Source organism: Nomascus leucogenys, chromosome 15 (genome assembly GCF_006542625.1).
Source record: "Nomascus leucogenys isolate Asia chromosome 15, Asia_NLE_v1, whole genome shotgun sequence".
Taxonomy (NCBI): Eukaryota; Metazoa; Chordata; class Mammalia; order Primates; family Hylobatidae; genus Nomascus; species Nomascus leucogenys.
Genome location: NC_044395.1, coordinates 101,535,242 through 101,550,831, shown reverse-complemented (window position 1 = coordinate 101,550,831; position 15,590 = coordinate 101,535,242).

The window sequence follows — 15,590 nt, the reverse complement described above, 5'->3', positions numbered from 1 at the left end:
ACCTAGTTAATACGTCATAAGCTTTATTGAGATATAATTTATATACAATAAAAATTTACCAATGGTAGGTTTGCAATGAGACATATTTTGACAAGTGTCAGCCATCATATAACCACCATCACATTCATGTTATAAAAGATTCCTATCAGTCCCCTATTTTTTTTTGTTATAAATCCTCTCTTCCTGCCTCTAATTCTTTGTGATGACTGATCTGCTTTTTGTCAATCTAATTGCCGTTTTTTTTGCATTTCACATAAATGGAATCATAAAATACATAGCCTTTGTCCTCTGGCTTTTCTCCTTTTAGGAAAATACCTTTGATATTTATTCATGTTATCAAGTGTAATGGTGGTTTTTTTGTGTGTATTTTCTTAGGCTTTAATCATCTCTACTGAAAAGTCAAATCACAATCTCACACTTGTTCCTTTGATGGTAATACATTTTTTTCTTTTCTGGAAGATTTTAAGATTTACTCTTTGCCTTTGATTTTTAGTGGTCTTCTTATGATGAGTGTATGGTTTTGTTTTGCTCCATTTTTGTTTTTTGTTTGTTGTCTTTGTATTTATTCATGTTGGAATTTTCAAAGATTCTTAAACCTGTACCTTGATACATGTCATAGTTTTGGAAAATTATTGGCCATTATCTCTTCAAATAGTGCTTCTGACCCATTTTACTGTACCATTCTCCTGGGAGTCCAATTACGTAGATAGTAGGGGTATTCTTTGAGTTCCATGAGTTTGTATTCTTATTCTATGTTATAGTTTCAGTTTGGATTATATAATAAGACATGTCTTCCAATTTACTTATCCTGGAACTAATTAATCTAATCTAGTATTAAAGCATCCAATGAATTAAAAATTTTAGATATTATTCATCAGTTCTAGATTTTTGATTTGATTATCTTTTAAGGATTCCAGTTGTCTTGTGGAATTATTTATTGCTGTCTATTTTCTTCATCTTTTTCTTGATTGATTTAAACATATTATTTTGAAGTCATTGTCCATTAACTCCAATATCTTGATCACCTATGAGTCTACTTTTATAGTCTTTTTTTTTTCTATTGGTTGGTGTCATATTTTTTAAAATGGAATCTCAAATGCTAGTTTAAAAATGTAAAGGTTACTGATGATCTTACCTTTCTTAAGAGCGGATTCACTCATTTCTGCAGTAGGCAGACAGGGTGAAGAATAATCATAGTAATCAAATTGTGGGTGGTGCTGAGTCAAAGCCAGACTGAAGCTCCGGTAAGAATGAATCCTCTTTAGTTTTGCTCTTTTCTTTACAAATTTTTTACTAAGAGTCTTTTGTGTATTGGGGGGTCCAGTCTTTTGCCACATGACAAGCCAATCTTTCTTTTTTGTTCGTTTTTTTTGAGATGGAGTCTCACTCTGTCACCCAGGCTGGAGTGTGGTGGCACAATCTTGGCTCATTGCAAGCTCCACCTCCCCGGTTCACACCATTCTCCTGCCTCAGCCTCCAGAGCAGCTAGGACTACAGGCACCTGCCACCACGCCCAGCTAATTTTTTTGTATTTTTAGTAGAGACGGGGTTTCACCATTCACAGGATGGTCTCAATCACCTGACCTTGTGATCTGCCCGCCTCAGCCTCCCAAAGTGCTGGGATTACAGGCATGAGCCACCACACCCGGCCAAAAAGCAAATCTTTCTGTTCTGCTTTTCAGCTGAGTTTTATTTAAGTTGTGGCCCCTGTGTTAGTCTGTTTTCATGCTGCTGATAAAGACATACCTGAGACTGGGAAGAAAAAGAGGTTTAAGTGGACTTACAGTTTCACATGGTTGGGGAGGACTCAGAATCATGGCTGGAGGTGAAAGCTACTTCTTACATGGTGGCAGCAAGAGAAAAATGGAAAGATGCAAAAGTGGAAATCCCCAATAAAAACATCAGATCTTGTAAGACTTACTCAATACTACAAGAACAGTATGAGGGAAACCTCCCCCATGATTAAATTATCTCCCACTGGGTTCCTCTCACAACATGTAGGAATTATGGGAGTACAATTCAAGATAAGATTTGGGTAGGAACACAGCCAAACCATATCATTTCACCCCTGGCCCCTCCAAATCTCATGTCCTCACATTTCAAAACCAATCATGCCTTCCCAACATTCCCCCAGGGTCTTAACTCATTTCAGCATTAACCCAAAAGTCCACAGTCAAAAGTCCCATCTGAGACAAGTCAATGAGCCTGTAAAATCAAAACTAAGCTAGTTATTTCCTAGATACAATGGGGGTATAGGTATTGTGTAAATACAGCCATTCCAAATGGGAGAAATTGGCCAAAACAAAGGGGTTATAGGGCCCATGCAAGTCTGAAATCCAGTGGGGCAGTTAAATCTTAAAGCTCCAAAATGTTTTCCTTTGACTCCAGGTCTCACATCCATGTCATGCTGATGAAAGAGGTGGGTTCCCATGGTCTTCATCAGCTCAGCCCCTGTGGTTTGGCAGGGTATAGATAGCCCCCCAGTCCTGGCTGCTTTCATGGGCTGGCGTTGAGTGTCTGCAGCTTTTCCAGATGCACAGTGCAAGCTGTCATTGCATCTATCATTCTGGGGTCTGGAGAATGGTGGGCCTCTTCTCACAGCTCCACTAGGTGATGCCCCAGTAGGGACTCTGTGTGGCTGTTCCCACCCCACATTTCTCTTCTGCACTGCCTTAGCAGAGAGTCTTCATGAGGGCCGCCCCCTGCAGCAAACTTTTGCCTGGGCATCCAGGCATTTCCATACATCTTCTGAAATCTAAGTGGAGGTTCCCAAACTCCAATTCTGGACTTCTGTGCAACTTCAGGCTCAACACCACATGGAAGCTGCCAAGGCTTGGGGCCTTCTGAAGTAACAGGTTGATCTGTACCTTGGCCCCTTTTAGTCATGGCTGGAGCAACTGGGACATAGGGCACCGAGTCCCTAGGCTGCACACAGCACAGGGACCCTTGGCCCAGCCCATGAAATTATTTTCTCCTGGGCCTCCAGGCCTGTGATGGGAGGGGCTGCCCCGAAAACCTTTGACATGCCCTAGAGACATTTTCCCTATTGTCTTGGGGATTAACATTTGACTCCTCATTACTTATGCAAATTTCTACAGCTAACTTGAATTTTTCCTCAAAAAATGGGGTTTTATTTTCTACTGAATGGTCAGGCAGCAAATTTTCTGAACTTTTATGCTCTGTTTCTCTTTTAAAATGGAATGCTTTTAACAGCACCCAAGTCCCCTCTTGAATGCTTTTCTGCTTAGAAATTTCTTCCTCCAGATATCCTAAATCATCTCTCTCAAGTTCAAAGTTCCACAAATCTCTAGGGCAGGGGCAAAATGCCACAAGTCTCTTTGCTAAAACATAATAAGTGTTGCCTTTGCTCCAGTTTCCAAAAAGTTCCTCATCTCTATCGGAGACCACCTCAGCCTGGACCTTATTGTTTGTGTCACTATCAGCATTTTTGCCAAATCCATTCAACAAAGCTCTAGGAGGTTCCAAACTTTCCCACATTTTCTTGTCTTCTTCTGAGCCCTCCAAACTATTCCAACCTCTGCCTGTTACCCAGTTCCAAAGTTGCTTCACATTTTTAGGTATCTTTTCAGCAACGTCCCACTCCCAGTACCAATTTAGTGTATTAGTCCATTTTCATGCTGCTGATAAAGAGATACCTGACACTGGGAAGAAAAGGAGGTTTAATTGGACTTACAGTTCCACATGGCCAGGGAGGCCTTAGAATCACGGTGGGAGATGAAAGGCACTTCTTACATGGCAGTGGCAAGAGAAAAATGTGGAAGATGCAAAAGCGGGAACCTCTGATAAACCCATCAGATCTCATGAGACTTATTCACTACCATGAGAAAAGTATGGGGGAAACCTACTCCATGACTCAAATTACCTCCCACTGGGTCTCTCCCACAACACACGGGAATCATGGGAGTACAATTCAAAATGAGATTTGGGTGGAGACACAGCCAAATCATATCAGTCCCCTGCTCTTCAAACAAAACTAGACTTCAGCAAATATACTGAGAAGATAATTAACCATGGAAATCAGGTCTGTAATGTCTGCCAAAGCTCTACCATTTCTGTACCTATCAGCAAAGGCCTTTTGAGTTCTAACTCCTATATTTTTTGGCCCTCTTCCTATAGCCCAAATTACTAAATGTCTCCTGGATAAAAGCAATTTCAGAGGGATAAGTTTATCTCTGATGGCCCTTCTCCAATGAGTCCTTCTTGTTCATGTTGTTGCCTGTTCACTGTATTCAGACAGATGATTTTCATATTTTATTCAATTATTTTATTGCTATAGATGAGGATACTGGTTTGATATAAGTTACATTTTTCCATTCACAATTAGAAAGATTTTCTTCTATATAATTGAGTTTTAAAATCTATTTTCTCATACTTTATGGGAGTTTTCCTATATGTGGCTATTTCCTTGAAGAGACTGTGAAACCATGAACATCTTGAGGGAAGAAATCATCATTAATTGAATATTTTTTGCAATACATACAATGTTATACTTTCAGAGGCGGATTTTATTGGATTCCTTTGGTCATCTAATAAATCACGTGAACTATGATGAGAAAAAAATTTTCACATGTGAACACACACAGAAATATTTGGATATAATTGTGGGTTCAATAACATATCCATCTAGTGCACTTTTTTATCTAGGTTTTGGAGACCCTGGTCAAAAACCCCTATAAGGAAGTTATTAGGAAATGAGTGACTTATCTAGTTTCTACTGTCACACTTTTAGAGTCCTATATTATGACAAAGCATTATGTTTCTACAACTATTATTTTAATTTAAAGACCAAATGACTAGTAACAATACATTTAATGAGCATTTGTGGATTTTGGTTGGCCTACATTTAATTTTATATGCTGAAATCAGTTTAACTTTAAGAAAATTCTGTCTTTACTTTTTGATGAGTCAAGATACTTCACGTTACCATTACAAAAGTCAACAGATATCACAGAGCCTTCTTCTACCCCATAGGTGTTTTCTTCAATCAGTGCTTTCAAGAGGTTGGGCAATAACCTTAGTTTTATCAGTTGACTCTTCTCTTCCAAGACTCTAATGTTAAGTTGAACAAGGCAAAAACAGAATTTATAGTTAGAGTGTGTAAATTTTGGTATCAATGCCTGAGATTGAAGAACAATTCCTGTTACTGAGGCATTTTGAGGTTCCCAGTAGAATTTACTCCATGACATTTTTAGAAGGTCCTCACCCTGTCTTTACAATCAGCTCTCCTATTTGCTTATTAAAGGGTCAACTAACATACCCAAGTAAACACATTAACACATCATCAGGCATTAAGCCCTATCTTAACATAATTTATTATTGTTCACTTCCAGAGCAAGCAGGTCTTTGCTTTTTCTTTTTTTTTTTTTTTTATTATACTTTAAGTTCTTGGATACATGCGCACAACATGCAGGTTTATTACATAGGTATACATGTGCCGTGTTGGTTTGCTGCACCCATCAACTCAACATTTACATTAGGTAGTTCTCCTAATGCTATCCCTCCCCCTAACAGGCCCCAGTGTGTGATGTTCCCCGCCCTATGTCCAAGTGTTCTCATTGTTCAATTCCCACCTATGAGTGAGAACATGCAGTGTTTGGTTTTCTGTCCTTGTGATAGTTTGCTGAGAATGATGGTTACCAGCTTCATCCATGTCCCTGCAAAGGACAAGAACTCATCATTTTTTATAGCTGTATAGTATTCCATGGTGTATATGAGCCAAATTTTTTTAATCCAGTCTATCATTGATGGACGTTTGGGTTGGTTCCAAGTCTTTGATATTGTGAATAGTGCCACAGTAAACATATATGTACATGTGTCTTTATAGTAGCATGATTTATAATCCTTTGCATATATACCCAGTAATGGGATCTCACGGTCAAATGGTATTTCTAGTTCTAGATCCTTGAGGAATCGCCACACTGTCTTCAACAATTGTTGAACTAATTTACACTCCCATCAACAGTGTAAAAGCATTCCTATTTCTCCACCTCCTCTCCAGCATCTATTGTTTCCTGACTTTTTAATGATCGCCATTCTAACTGGCGTGAGATGGTATCTCATTGTGGTTTTGATTTGCATTTCTCTGATGACCAGTGATAATGAGCATTTTTTTTCATTTGTCTGTTGATGGCATAAATGTCTTTTTTTGAGACGTGTCTGTTCATATCCTTCACCCACTTTTTGATGGGGTTGGTTTTTCTTGTAAATTTGTTGCAGTTCTTTGTAGATTGTGGATATTAGCCCTTTGTCAGATGGGTAGATTGCAAAGATATTCTCCCATTCTATAGGTTGCCTGTTCACTGTGATGGTAATTTCTTTTGCCATGCAGAAGCTCTGTAGTTTAATTAGATCCCACTTGGGTATTTTGGCTTTTGTTGCCATTGCTTTTGGTGTTTTAGTCATGAAGTCCTTGCCCATGCCTATATCCTGAATGGTACTACCTAGGTTTTCTTCTAGGGTTTTTATGGTTTTAGGTCTAACATTTAAGTCTTTAATCCATCTTGAATTAATTTTTGTATAAGGTGTAAGGAAGGGATCCAGTTTCAGCTTTCTACATATGGCTAGCCAGTTTTCCCAGCACCATTTAATAAATAAGGAATCCTTTCCCCATTTCTTGTTTTTGTCAGTTTGTTAAAGATCATATGGTTGTAGATGTGTGGTGTTACTTCTGAGGCCTCTGTTCTGTTTCATTGGTCTATATATCTGTTTTGGTACCAGTACCATGCTGTTTTGGTTACTGTAGCCTTGTAGTATAGTTTGAAGTCAGGTAGCGTGATGCCTCCAGCTTTGTTCTTTTTGCATAGGATTGTCTTGGCAATGCAGGCTATTTTTTGGTTCCGTATGAATTTTAAAGTAGTTTTTTTCCAATTCTGTGAAGAAAGTCATTGGTAGCTTGATAGGGATGGCATTGAATCTGTAAATTACCTTGGGCATTACGGCCATTTCCACGATATTGATTCTTCCTGTCTATGAGCATGGAATACTCTTCCATTTGTTTGTGTCCTCTTTTATTTCGTTGAGCAGTGGTTTGTAGTTCTCCTTGAAGAGGACCTTCCTATTGTTAGTAAGTTGGATTCCTAGGTATTTTATTCTCTTTGTAGCAATTGTGAATGGTAGTTCACTCATGATTTGGCCCTCTGTTTGTCTGATATTGGTGTATTGGGGTGCTTGTGATTTTTGCACATTGATTTTGTATTCTGAGACTTTGCTGAAGTTGCTTATCAGCTTAGGGAGATTTTGGGCTGACACTATCAGGTTTCCTAAATACACAATCATGTCATCTGCAAACAGGGACAATTTGACTTCCTCTTTTCCTAATTGAATATTTTTTATTTCTTCCTCTTGCCTGATTGCCCAAGCCAGAACTTCCAACACTTTCTTGAATAGGAGTGGTGAGAGAGGGCATCCTTGTCTTGTGCCAGTTTTCAAAGGGAATGCTTCCAGTTTTTGACCATTCAGTATGGTCTTGGCTGTGAGCTTGTCATAAATAACTCTTATTATTTTGAGATATGTTCCAACAATACTTAGTTTATTGAGACTTTTTAGCATGAAGGGCTGTTGAATTTTGTTGAAGGCCTTTTGTGCATCTATTGAAATAATCATATTTTTTTTGTCAATGGTTCTGTTTATGTGATGAGTTACATTTAGTAATTTGTGTATGTTGAACCAGCCTTGCATCCCAGGGATGAAGCCGACTTGATTGTGGTAGATAAGCTTTTTGATGTGGTGCTGGATTTGTTTTGCCAGTATTTTATTGAAGATTTTCACATCAATGTTAATCAGGGATATTGGTCTAAAATTCTCTTGTTGTGTCTCTGCCAGGCTTTGGTATCAGGATGATGCTGGCCTCATAAAATGAGTTAGGAGGGATTCCCTCTTTTTCTATTGATTGGAATAGTTTCAGAAGGTATGGTACCAGATCCTCTTTGTACCTCTGGTAGAATTCAGCTCTGAATCCATCTGGTCCTGGCCTTTTTTTTGTTGGTAGGCTATAAATTACTTTCTCAATTTCAGAACCTGTTATTTGTCTTTTCAAAGATTCAACTTCTTCCTGGTTTAGTCTTGGGAGGGTGTATGTGTCCAGGAATTTATCCATTTCTTCTAGATTTACTAGTTTATTTGCATAGAGGTGTTTATAGTATTCTCTGATGGTAGTTTGTCTTTCTGTGGAATTGGTGGTGATATCCCCTTTATCATTACTATGGCATCTATTTGATTCTTCTCTCTTGTCTTCTTTATTAGTCTTGATAGCGGTCTATCGATTTTGTTAATCTTTTCATAAAACCAGCTCCTGGATTCATTGATTTTTTGAAGGGATCTTTATGTTTGTATCTCCTTCAATTCTGCTCTAATCAAGTTATTTATTGCCTTCTGCTAGCTTTTGAATGTGTTTGCTCTTGCTTCTCTAGTTCTTTTAATTGTGATGTTAGGGTGTCAATTTTAGATCTTTTCTGCTTTCTCTTGTGGGTATTTAGTGCTATGAATTTCCCTCTACACACTGCTTTAAATGTGTCCCAGAGATTCTGGTATGTCATGTCTTTGTTCTCATTGGTTTCAAAGAACATCTTTATTTCTGCCTACATTTTGTTATGTGCCCAGTATTCATTCAGGAGCAGGTTGTTCTGTTTCCATGTAGTTGTGCGGTTTTGAGTGAGTTTCTTAATCCTGAGTTCTAATTTGATTGCACTGTGGTCTGAGAGACAGTTTGTTGTGATTTCTGTCCTTTTACATTTGCTGAGGAGTGCTTTACTTCCCATTATGTGGTCAATTTTAGAATAAGTGTGATATGGTGCTGAGAAAAATGTATATTCTGTTGATTTGGGGTGGAGAGTTCTGTAGATGTCTATTAGGTCTGCTTGGTGCAGAGCTGAGTTCAAGTCCTGGATATCTTTGTTAACCTTCTTCTCATTAATCTGTGTAATATTGACAGTGGGGTGTTAAAGTCTCCTATTGTTATTGTATGGGAGTCTAAATCTCTTTGTAGGTCTCTCAGGACTTGCTTTATGAATCTGGGTGCTCCTGTATTGGGTGCATATATATTTAGGATAATTAGCTCTTCTTGTTGAATTGATCCCTTTACCATTATGTAATGGCCTTCTTTGTCTCTTTTGATCTTTGTTGGTTTAAAATCTGTTTTATCAGAGACTAGGATTGCAACTCCTGCTTTTTTTTTTCTTTCCATTTGCTTGGTATATCTTCCTCCATCCCTTTATTTTGAGCCTATATATGTCTCTGCACGTGAGATGAGTCTCCTGAATACAGCACACTGATGGATCTTTCCCTCTCCACACTGCTTTAAATGTGTCTCTATCCAATTTGCCAGTCTATATCTTTTAATTTGGGCATTTATCCCATTTACCTTTTTTTTGTTAATATTGTTATGTGTGAATTTGATCCTGTCATTAAGAGGTTAGCTGGTTATTTTATTCCTTAATTGATGCAGTTTCTTTATAGACTCAATGGTCTTTACATTTTGACATGTTTTTGCAGTGGCTGGTACGTGTTGTTCCTTTCCATGTTTAGTGCTTCCTTCAGGAGCTCTTTCAAGGCAGGCCTGGTGGTGACAAAATCTCTCAGCATTTACTTGTCTATAAAGGATTTTATTTCTCCTTCACTTATGAAGCTTAGTTTGGCTGGATATGAAATTCTGGGTTGAAAATTCTTTTCTTTAAGAATGTTGAATATTAGCCCGCACTCTCTTTTGGCTTGTAGGGTTTCTGCTGAGACATCTACTGTTAGTCTGATGGGCTTCCCTTTGTGGGTAACCCAACCTTTCTCTCTGGCTGCCCTTAACATTTTTTTCCTTCATTTCAACCTTGGTGAATCTGACAATTATGTGTCTTGGGGTTGCTTTTCTCAAGCATTATCTTTATGGTGTTCTCTGTATTTCCTGAATTTGAATATTGGCCTGCCTTGCTAGGTTGGGGAAGTTCTCCTGGATAATATCCTGAAGAGTGTTTTCCAACTTGGTTCCATTTTCCCTGTCACTTTCACGTATACCAATCAGACGTAGATTTGGTCTTTTCACATAGTCCCATATTTCTTGGAGGCTTCGTTCATTTCTTTTCACTCTTTTTTCTCTAACCTTGTGTTCTCACTTTATTTCATTAATTTTATATTCAATCACTGATATCCTTTCTTCCACTTGAACGAATTGGCTATTGAAGCTTGTGCATGCATCACAAAATTCTTGTGCCATGGTTTTCAGCTCCATCAGGTCATTTAACGTCTTCTCTACACTGTTTATTCTAGTTAGCCATTGATCTAACCTTTTTTCAAGGTTTTTAGCTTCCTTGTGATGGGTTAGAAGATGCTCCTTTACCTTGGAGAAGTTTGTTATTACCGACCTTCTGAAGCCTACTTCTGTTAATTCATCAACGTTACTCTCCATCCAGCTTTGTTCCATTGCTGGTGAGGAGCTGCAATCCTTTGCAGGAGAAGAGGCGCTCTGGTGTTTAGAATTGTCAGCTTTTCTGCTCTGGTCTCGCCCCATCTTTGTGGTTTTATCTACCTTTGGTCTTTGATGTTGGTGACCTACAGATGGGGTTTTGGTGTAGGTGTCCTTTTTGTTCATGTTGGTGCCATTCCTTTCTGTTTGTTAGTTTTGCTTCTAACAGTCAGATCCCTCAGCTGCAGGTCTGTTGGAGTTTGCTGGAGGTCTACTCCAGACGTTGTTTGCCTGGGTATCACCAGTGGAGACTGCAAAACAACAAATATTGCAGAACGGCAAATATTACTGTCTGATCCTTCCTAGGGAAGCTTCGTCCCAGAGGGGCACCCACCTGTATGAGGTGTCTGTTGGCCCCTACTGGGAGGTGTCTCCCAGTTAGGCTACATGCGGTCAGGGACCCACTTGAGGAAGCAGTCTGTCAGTTCTCAGGGCTCAAATGGAGCCACTGCTCTCTTCAGAGCTGTCAGACAGGGACTTTTAACTTTGCAGGAGTTTCTGCTGCCTTTTGTTCAGCTATGCCCTACACACAGAGGTGGAGTCTATAGAGGCAGTAGGCCTTGCTGTGCTGTGGTTGGCTTTGCCCAGTTCAAGCTTCCTGGCTGCTTTGTTTACCTACTCAAGCCTCAGCAATGGTGGACACCCCTCCCCCCACCAGGCTGCAACCTCTCAGGTTGATGTCAGACTGCTGCACTAGCAGTGAGGAAGGCTCCATGCATGCGGGACCCACCGAGCCAGGCACAGGAGAGAATCTCCTGGTCTGCTGGTTGCTAAGACCATGGGAAAAGTGCAGTATTTGGGTGGGAGTGTCCCATTTTTCCAGGTACAGCCTGGCACAGCTTCCCTTGGCTAGGAAAGGGAAATCCCCCAACCCCGTGTGCTTCCTGGATGAGGCAACACCCTGCCCTGCTTCAGCTTGCCCTCCATGGGCTGCACCCACTGTCCAACCAGTCACAATGAGATGAACCAGGTACTTCAGTTGCAGAAATCACCCAACTTCTGCATCAATCATGCTGAGAGCTGCAGACCAGAGCTGTTCCTATTTGTCCATCTTGGAACGGACTAGCAAGCAGGTATTAAGACAGGAATATTTTAATTAAGGTAAGGGGAGAGGAGCAAAGAGATAGGGCAGCCATATAGCACAACAGATGGGAGCAGCAGGTATTACTATACATTGATGAGCTTCCTAAATTCTGTAAATTTACTATTTTTTTCCTCTAAAGTTAATTCTGAGGTTGACATTCTCAACAGTATCACCATTTTTATTATCTTTATCATTTCCATCCTTCATATCTGAATATAGCATAGTAGTTTTTAAAGCAATTTTTCTTTCTTTCTTTTTTTTTTGAGATGGGATCTTGCTCTGTTGCCCAGGCTGGAGTGCAATGGCACAATCATGCCTCACTGCAGCCTTGACCTTCTAGGCTCAAGTGATCCTCCCAGCTCAGCCTTGCATGTAGCTGGGGCCACAGACATGCACCACTGCTCCTGGCATTTTTTTTTTTTTTCCTATTTATAGAGACAGGGTTTCACTATGCTGCTCAGGTTGATCTCAAAGTCTTGAGCTCAAGTGATCCTCCCGTTCAGCCTCCCAAAGTCCTGGGATTACAGGAGTAAGCCACCACACCCACCATAAAGCAATTTCTTATACATTAGCATGGTGTTTCTACTCCAGGAGGATAGAAATCAGTATTTTTATCGTATAGAGACATTAAAATATGGGTTTCTCAGTCTAACAGCCATGTAAAGTTTCAGAATCTCTGCTCTGTCCCTTACTAGCTATATGAGCTTGAGCTTATCTTCTCTAAATTTCAGATGCTTCAACTTTTAAAACATGATATGTGTATAGCAGTATTATGAAGAGTAAATGAAATGGTATATGTAATGTGCTTGGCCCAATGCCTATGTTGTGATGAGAACTAAAAAAAAAAAAGCCTGGTATTACTATTTTTCCCATTCTTTCCAGTTGACAGGCAAATAAGCTAAGTCTTCAAAATGTGAAAGACTTGCCCAAATACACGAATGGGGTAGGTAATAAAATAAGATTATGTGTTTTTACTTTGACTTCAGAATTCTACCACTATTCTTTAATATGCATACCAATTAATTCACTATCTTTAGTGCAAGGGGAAAAAAAAGCAAAATTATATTAAAGGATGGAATATTTTTCTATGAGAATTATACTATTATTCCCAAGTGGAAAGTGGTCTGAAATAAATCTTTATGAGAGACATCAGTCTTTATGTCTTTACTGTAAATATTCTCCAGAAATCAAAGCCTTCTAGAATAACTGTATATTCTTGGAAATATGAGACAAGCCAGACAGTCCCATTTTGAATCAGTGGTTTTCAAAATGCTTGAGAAGCCACAAAACAGAGAAGGATTTCTAAGTATGAAGAGGGAAATGTGACTAGTACATAGAAACCAAACATTCGATTTGCTATAGAGAAGAAAATGTTAAAGAAGCTAACTTTGTGATTTGAATTGACTCTATTTGTTCATTTCAGTGAAGCCATTCAAAAAGTAATAGTCCCTGATAATGAAAATAGAAAAACAGCATGATTAGGTGAGATACAGAATGTGCATTAAAAAGGGAAAGGAGAAGCTCTGAATTTTTTAAAAAATGAATAATATTTTCATAAAATTTTAGAGGTAGAGATAACTTTAGAGGTGTTAGCCCATTATTTTCCTTTTAGAGATGAGGAAATGGACAATCAGAAAGCTTTAATGCCATTTTAAAATCCATACAGTTAGGTAGGGGCAAACCCAAGTTCAGACATTCTGATTCTTGTACCATTATTTTGCATTTTTCAACGGAGATTTCTCTTTCCAACTGCTTATCTGTTAACTTTGAATACAAGTTGTAAAAACTCAGTAGCTTCTGATAACTTTTTCATGGATTTTGAAAAGTTTAGTGAATATTTGTTGGGATCTGGCTCCAAAGATGACACCACATGCATCGCATATCCAAATATTTTCTTGTTTCTAACAAATAAAAACAGTTGTAATAACAATTTCAAGTCTATTTGAAAGCACATACACAATATTTAGAAGACCACCAGTGCAGTCTAGCAGAGTATAAAACACAGAATTTAAAATTCCAAGACAGTCAGCACAATGGTACTTAATGGCAGCAGTTAATTCCATTGCCACTTGAATCCATTTACCCAGAGTCTCTTCTTCTGCATAAAGTAATAGTGGAACTGGTGATGGGTCTGTATCTAAATGTTGTCTATACCCTCCCAGGGATGAGTGAGGAATAACTGAGAAAATAGATGTGGGGAGAATTGAGCAATGAAGTTCTCTTCTCCCATAACCTCCAGAGTCCAAGTCCCCATGATGCTTCATTTGGCTCTCCAGTCATTCTTCTTCCTTCCCCTTATTGTGTCCCTGTAGCTAGAGTCATTATTTGAATATTCACATGTGACCATGCCTCATCTTGGTAAAAACCATTTAGAGGTTCCTGTTGTTTTTCTAATTACACATCTACTACTCTTACTACCTATAACTTTTTATCATTTGATCAATATGTGGCTAAATTTTTCTAATTGTTTAGGTCTGAACTCAAATATTTCTCCCACCACCCAACTACCCACTGTACCCTATAGCAGACATTCTCTGTCCCATAGCCTGTTGTATTTTCTATATCACTTTGTACTGTCTTATCTTATTTACTTCTAAATTTACACATATTTTACCTTTCCCCCACAGCAAAGTATAATGCTTCATGAAGCAAGAAACTGTCTATGTTTTTATAGTTATATTCTTTATACAGAAATATATCTCTCAGATAATAGGGAGCTCAATAATATTTATTGCAAGAGTGAACACATTAATACATGTTTGAGGTACCTGAAACTGCCCTGTCCTTCCAGTTTCTTTTTGGGATATTTAATTCATAATTCTGCAATGTTTTAGAGCCTTGATTGACTTACTTAAATAATTGTAGGAGTCTGATGAATAGTTGCCTAAGAGGAACTTTCTTTCCACAGGCACTGTATATTTGGAGAGGAAATTGAGAGAGCAATGTGGTTTAACTACCTCCTGCAATCTCCCTGATTACATAATTACCAACTCCTTGGGTTTTCCATTCTGTTAAATTTATTTCCTTTTGTTAACATCTACTGGCAATTAGACTAAAGGACAATTTTAATTAAGATAATATATATAAGGAAATGCAGAAAATAGGAAAGAGTGAGTGGGATTTGATTGCTGTAACTCCATCTTCAGTTAGATAATCCATACCTATAGTGTCCTTTGGAATTCTGGACTCTGAGTTTATTAGTTTCCTGTGGTTGCTGTGACAAATAACGACAAACTAGGTGGCTTAAAACAACAGAAATGTATTTCCTCACTGTTCTTGAGGCCAGAAATCCAAAATCATGGGATAGTCAGGGACGCACTCCCTTTGTAGGCTCTAGAAGAGAATATAGTTTTTGCTTCTTCCAGGTTCTGATGACTGTTGGCATTTTCTGACTTGTGGCTGCATCTCTGTACTTCATCTTTGCATTACACTTCTCTCTCTCTTTCTCTCTTCTTCTGTCTGTAAGATTCCTCTGCCTTTTATTTATTTATTTAGAGACAGAGTCTCACTTTGTCACCCAGGCTGGAATGCAGTGGTATGATCTCGGTTCACTGCAACCTCTGCCTCCCGGTTTCAAGAGCTTCTCCTGCCTCAGCCTCCTGAGTAGCTGGGATTGCAGGTGCCCACCACCACACCTTGCTAATTTTTGTATTTTTAGTAGAGATGGGGTTTCCCCATGTTGGCCAGGCTGGTCTCGAACTCCTGACCTCAGGTGATCTGCCCACCTCAGCCTCCCAAAGTCCTGGGATTACAAGTGTGAGCCACTGCTCCCAGCTCTCTACCTTCTTTTTAAAGGAATACACATGATAACATTTAAGACCAACTCAGAAAATCCAAGATAACCTCCTCATCTCATGATCTTTTAGCTTAATTATTTATAGCTATAAAAAAAATTGACTAGATAAGGTAACACAACAGCCACATGTTCCAGGGAAGAAGAACTGACATTTTTTGTGTCTGTCATTCAAACCACTGTATGCAGTTAGGAGGAATGTTGTTATGTCTACTAGATCCTTTCACGATAGATGAATGTTCACA